Raw genomic sequence first — 6,977 nt, 5'->3', positions numbered from 1 at the left:
GAGAGAGAGGGGGAAATAGAGGGAGAGATAGAGATAGAGAGTGACACAGAGAAGGGGACTCAAAGAGAGAGAGAGAGAGAGAAAGAGACAGATAGACAGACAGACAAACAGACAGAGACAGAGAGATAGAGACAGATAGAGAGACAGAGACAGACAGACAGACAGACAGACAGACAGACAGGGTGAGAGATAGAGAGATTTTGAGTGAGAGGGAGGAAGGGATGGAAGGAGAGTACAAGAGACTAGAGAGAGAGAGGTGCGAAGAGAGGGAGAGAGTGAGAAAGAGAGGTAATGAGAAAGGGAGAGAGGGAGAGAATGAGAGAGCTACACCTAAGAGAAGGAGAGAGTGAGATATAGAGAAAGAGGATGAGAGGGAGAGACTTCCGAGAGAGAGAGAGACTTAAGTGAAAAATAGAAATGGAGGGGGGGAGGTAGGGAGAGAGTGGGAAAGAGATACACACCGAGAGGGAGAGAGACTAGAGAGAGAGAGAGAGAGAGAGAGAGAGGTTGATAGACAGAGACTTGATAGAGAGAAGGAGAGAGACTTGAGAGAAAGAGAAATGGAGAGAGAGGGGGAGAGAGAAAGAGAGTTAGAGGGAAAAAAATACTTGACAAAGGAAGAGAAAGGGAGGGGGGGGAGAGGGATAGAATGAGAGAGAGAGAGAGAGAGACTGAAGAGAGGGGGAGAGAGTGAGAGATAGAGATATTTGAGAGAGGGGGAGAAAGAGAGGATAGATGAAAGAGAGAAAGAGGGTGAGGAGATGAGAAAGAGAGGGAGAGATACCCAAGAGAGGGAAGAAAGTAGAGAGGGAGATGCGTAAGAGACAAAAAGGTAGGGTTAAGGAAGAGAGAGGGGGAATGTAGGGAAGAGATGAGAGAGATAAATCTAATATAAGCATGCTGATTACTGAAATTTGACTATGTCTAAAATTTATAGGAATACTCAAAAAAACTAGAATCTACATTATAACTCTTAGAGATCTGGAACCACTCTCAAACATCCTGACAATATATACATAAAATATAACTTAAAATACTTAAATGTTATATTATATATATATATATATATATATATATATATATATATATATATATATATATATATCCTACCAAAAAACCTAATGGAATACTAAATGAATTGCATTTTATTCACAGACAAACGAGTACATGGTTTAAAAAATAAAACCACGTACGGGGTTTTTAGTTTCTAAACCGCGTACGTGGTTTTAGTTTTTAAACTGCATACAGGGTTCTTAGTTTCTAAAGCACATACGTGGTTTTAGTTTTTAAACCGCCTACGCGGTTAGTATACTTAAACCCCGTACGCGGTTTAGCTTTGGTTAGGCTCAGCAAAATGAGCCTAAACACGTACAGGGTTCTTTAAATTTGAAATACCCCATGTGCGTTTTGTTGTTTTTCATGTTTTTTTGGGGGTGTGTCCACTTTTCTGACCATGCCATCTTTGTGCACTTACCCATAAAAATGTTATTAAATTAACAAAATTAGTTAATATTTCAAGTTTATGGACCCGATTTTTTAGTATAAATTAAATGAAAAATAGTTAAAATAATCAATTTTTAAATAAATTTACATATTTAGAATCTAGATAGTATTATCTGAAATGAGTTTTAATTTCGTATAAAAATTATCTAATTAGAGGCACATAAACTATTTCAGAAGTTCATATTTGTGCTTTCGTTCATGGAGATTTGAATTTGCAGGTCCATGTCTTAGGTGTGGCCATCCCAGGCCTATCCCTAACCTAATCCTGAGGCAAGTGGCGAGTTGTGGAATCAACTTCCACATAACGGGCCCCTGTTTTCAAAATGGGGGCCCATTCCTAAATTACCGTTACCGTTACCACAAGTAGAAGGCATCAATGAAAACCAAGTTATTTGTGCATACTTTATGTTTCATTTTGAATAATTACAAGTAAGTTATTTAGTTTTGTACCCTTAAGGAAACTCCCTTTGAAGAGTCGTGATGTATGCTTTATGTTGTATTTTAAATTGAATGCATCCTCATTATAAAAACTAATCATATGTATTTATTTTTTCCAGGTCTCTCAAAGTAGACTTGGCCTCAATGACTACTATTGTTTGTGCATACTTGTATTTTGAGAGATATATCCTTATTATTATAATTTAAATAGACTATTTTTTATTTTATTTTAGGTCTTCCACATGTACATGGCATCAATGAATTCTATTATTTATGCTTTTACAAATATGTTCAAGGTTGAATTTTTAAACTTTACTTGAGTAAAGTAATATTCTTGCACTTGAATGTTGAATTATGATTGTGTATTTAATACGATATATATTTTTTTTGTAGGTCCCTTAGGAGATGAAGTCAAAGATTTTAGATAGGTCTGCTTGATTACATTTTGTGTAATATACATAAATGAGAGACTATTGGTCAAATTTATGAGTGAGATAATTATGTTTTAATCAAGTTCTATTCAATATATTACATATTCTATGGGGTAAATTTAATTTCATACATAGCACACTGGTTCTACTTGTTGGACCCCACCATACCACCTACTGTGTTCCTTACACTTTGCTCTTATCATCATTATTATTGAAATGGTAATTATATATTTAAACCTATGTTTTGACACTTTTCTCTTAAATCATCATTATTATTGTAATGGTGATTATATATTTGATTATATATTTTGTGTATCTATATGTTATAATTATAAGATATGTTTTGATACTTTGGTCTTATCATCATTGTTAGTTGAGGATGTACACCTTTATTTTATCTAATCACAAGTTATTTAAATAAAATTCCATCAATAAAATTTCAAGTCCACATAATCCATATAAAGTTATTTAAGCACAAGTTCCATAAATAAAATTTCAAGTCCACATAATCCATATAATATCTAATCCATATATATCTAGATGGTAAAATGATTAACTCCACATAATATCTAATGTGCATATATATGTAGTCCAAAAAATATATATGATCTAATCCTATTATGCAACTATCCATATATATAAAGTATGTGCACGTCCAAGACAATACATACAATGTTAAAAAATAAGTACATGTGTAAACAAATGTGTAAAGTACATATCATATAAAATAGTACATGTACATCATATCAGAGCCAAATAAACAGTAAAATCTAAGTGATATCATCAATAACATCTCGTGGTCTCTTCTCCCCGAGACATGGACCAGATCTGCCCGTCTCATGTTGTACAAGGAAAAAATAAATAATATTAAAATAATTGATTAACTATTAAAAGATAATCATTTCTCAAATACAGTTGGAATATATAAATTAAGTTACAAACTTACCATGGTATGCATGTGCACATCAACTCCAGTAACTTGTTCTGCATGTACTATATGCTCAGGAGTTGTGCCATCTTGTATACAAGATAAGAAACATGATATAACGAACATGAGCACATACATGTGTTTATTTTTTTATTAAATAAAAATGAACATTTATAATTTGATTAAGTAATCATATAATAAAATATCACATACATAAGGTTGCTCATCTCCTCTAGCAGTATATGTTGGCATTTGCATGAAGATTGCATTAATGATATGTTATGTTGTCATTAATGTCAATTGAACCGGTAACGATATTGTTGATATTGTTGTTATTGTTGATATTGTCTTGTAATCGGTAGGAAGAGCTTTGTGAAGGAAATTATAAACCGGTATGTAAGTTTGTGAGTTGAACCAGTAACCGGTGTAAAAGGTTAAACCCTTTCTATGTTATGTAAGCGGTAAACCCTACCGGTTGTTTTTTGTCAAACCCTAACCGATTAAGGTTGTTGAATTGGTTGTGTTGGTTTGTGATCTGATGTTGAGCGGTAATGATGGTGACACGTAAGATCATTGTATGAAGACAAGGTCAATTGTTTTGGCTTGTTTGTTTGTTTGTTTGTCTATGGAATGAGCAAAGTGTATTGCATCTAATGCAAAGCGGGTGATGAGTTACTGAGCTCAATGAAGCGGTAATCACGGAGAGGTTGAGGTTTTCTTAATTGATGTGTAGAGATTGCTATAAAATCCAACTGTCATACTTGTACCAACCTGTTTATAATCTTGATGAGAGGATTAGACTTTTATTGTGTTACCAACCTAATTGATTTGTATTTAAGGTCAATGAAGTTATTTTGTTTAGTGTTGGCAAGAGTTGGCAGAAATTAGTTGAGTGTGTGGTTGTCGAACCGGATAATGAGTCTGTAATTTGAGTAAAGCCAGATAGAAGCTTAAATGGATCTGATCAAGCAAGTATAGTGCTATTCAGATAGATCAAGAAACTCTTGATGTTTTCTAACAATTACACCAGAATTGAAATCCCCTAACCAGATAAGCTCTAACAAGCTTGGTTACTTATTAAATCCTCTAACAAGGTGGTCCATTAGATTGGATTTTCAAATCCTCTATTGAGGTTACTCCTTACAGGGTATTTGCTTCTAATAAGGCATTTGCACTCAGTCCCTTAACCAAGTGATTCCTAACAGGATCAGTTCTTAACAGGACTTTTATAAAAAAAAATTAACAGGCTTGGCTCCTAACAGGGCGAACTTCAGAAGAGTTTAGATATTATCTTGCGAGTCCCATCTCACTGTGGTTTTTACCTATTTGGGTTTTCCACGTATAAATACTTGTGTCATGTGGTGAATGTTTTTGTGGTTATGATCTTATGGTTGATTTGATTAACTACTTAACTATTTTTGTAAGGCATGATAATCGGAAGCATTGAGAAATAAAGCATTGGCATATGATAAAGCATTTGGATGTTTACAAGTTAAATATTGTTTACTGTTAAGTTGCTATAACAGTCAACCAGTATTCTTATGAGTATTGATCTTGACATTGGTATTTCATTGATAAGTTTACTTTGTATGTTTGAGTTTGAGTTTGGGAAGTTTGTATCAGTTTTTCTATTTACAGATTCACCCCTCCCCCCCCCCTCTCACTAATCTACCAGATACTTATTCTTTCATCATACCATCAATTGGTATCAGAGCAATTTCAGGTCCTCTATGGTCTAATCCTAACAACTTGAGGAAAATATCTGCTAGATCATGATGAAGAAGGAAGGTTTGAAGTTCAACAGATAAAACTACAGGATATGGAAAGACAGAATGAAGATTTACATCAAGAGTCTGGGAAGTCGGTATTGGGATCATGTAGATACTAAGTATATTGCACCTACTGGAATTCTGACTGATGATCAGAAGAAAGAACAACAAGAAAATCATCAAGCATTGGAGGCTATTATCAGTTCCCTGTCTAGTGTTGAATATTTTCATGTTCATGGTCTTGAAACTGCATATGAAGTATGGAAAATACTTGAAGAGATTTATAGCGGTGATGAACATGTTAAGATTGCTAAAGAAGATATTCTAAGAGGAAAGTTTGATGACATGAGTATGTTTGAAGGTGAGAATATCCAGCAATATGGTCAAAGGATAAAAGAGATAGTCGGTGAAATTAAGAGTGCAAGAGGGAAAGTGGAAGATACCACAGTAACCAGTAAGGTACTGAGAACCCTGCTACTGGTCTATGCTATTCGAGTTGCAACTATTCAGGATCTGAAGTTCATTGACAAAACTAAGGTAATTCTCGACTCCATCATTGGCAAGTTTACTGCTTTTGAATTAAATGGTTATGATGGTAGTGTACAGAAATTTGAGTCTGCATTTAGAGCTTTTGTTTTTAACCCATTTGTGAGAAAAAGTAGAGATACTATTCATAGTTATGAATCTAGATCCAGCAAAGATGTTGATGATGAAGACAATAGTGGATCTTGAAGCATTATTGGCAAAGCAGTTACCTAGAGGCACTGGTAAATATAGAGGTAAATTACCTTTAAAATGTTTTGAATGCAACAAGATTGGTCATATAGCGGCTAATTATCCTAATGGTGAAAATGAACACAAGAGAGATAAATTCAAGAAGTATAAGGGTAAAGGAAAGAGATATTGTCTTATTGCTATTGATAATGGTATCAATGATGAAGAATTTGACGGTGATGCTAGTGAAGGTATTGTGTTTGTGGCTATTAAGGAAGAGATATCACACCAAAAGGCATTAGTATCTAGGATGGATAACTTTTATGATTGGATCATTGTTAGTGGTTGTTCACATCATATGACCGGTAATCAGAGCAAATTTCTTTCCTTGAAAGAATTTGATGGCGGTTTTGTTAGATTTGGCAATGACTCACCCTGCATGGTTAAAGGTAAAGGAGTTATTTCTCTTAATGGGAAGAGCAGTGCAGATGATGTCTATTGGGTTGAAGGACTAAAGAAAAATATTTTGAGTGTGGCACAACTCAATGATAAAGGATACCCACTGGAGTTTAAAAATGGTATGTGCAAAATCTTTGACAACAAAGGTGAATTGATTGCAACTGAGAAACAAACTAAAGGTAACTTGTTTCATCTTAATTCTAAAGTCAGCAACTATTTTATTGCTAAAATAGATGATAGACGGCTTTGGCATAGGATATTTTGTCATATAAACTTTGATAACATTGTTAAAGTGAGTAAGTCCAAGAAAGTGAGAGGTTTGCATCAGTTAGACAAACCGGTTAATGCTCTTTGCAAAGAATGTCCGTTAGGAAAGATGACTTCTTCAACTTTCAAAAGTAAATCCTTTTCAGTGGAGCACTTATTAGATTTGGTTCATACAGATCTTTGTGGACCAATAAGAATAAAAAGCATTCAAGGTGACAGATATTTTATGATTATCACTGATGATTGCTCAAGGATGATGTGGGTCACATTCTTAAAAGATAAGACTGAAGCTTTTGGTAAGTACAAGACATTCAGGGCCTTAGCTAAGAAAGAGAGTGGTAAGAAGATAAAATGTCTGAGGACAGATCAAGGCAGTGAATTTACTTTTAAGGAATTTACTAGGTACTATGAAGAGAATGGTATCAAATAATAAATTTCTGCACCAAGGACGCCATAACAGAATGGTGT

Source organism: Cryptomeria japonica, chromosome 8 (genome assembly GCF_030272615.1).
Source record: "Cryptomeria japonica chromosome 8, Sugi_1.0, whole genome shotgun sequence".
Lineage (NCBI taxonomy): Eukaryota > Viridiplantae > Streptophyta > Pinopsida > Cupressales > Cupressaceae > Cryptomeria > Cryptomeria japonica.
This window is presented reverse-complemented; position numbering follows the sequence as displayed.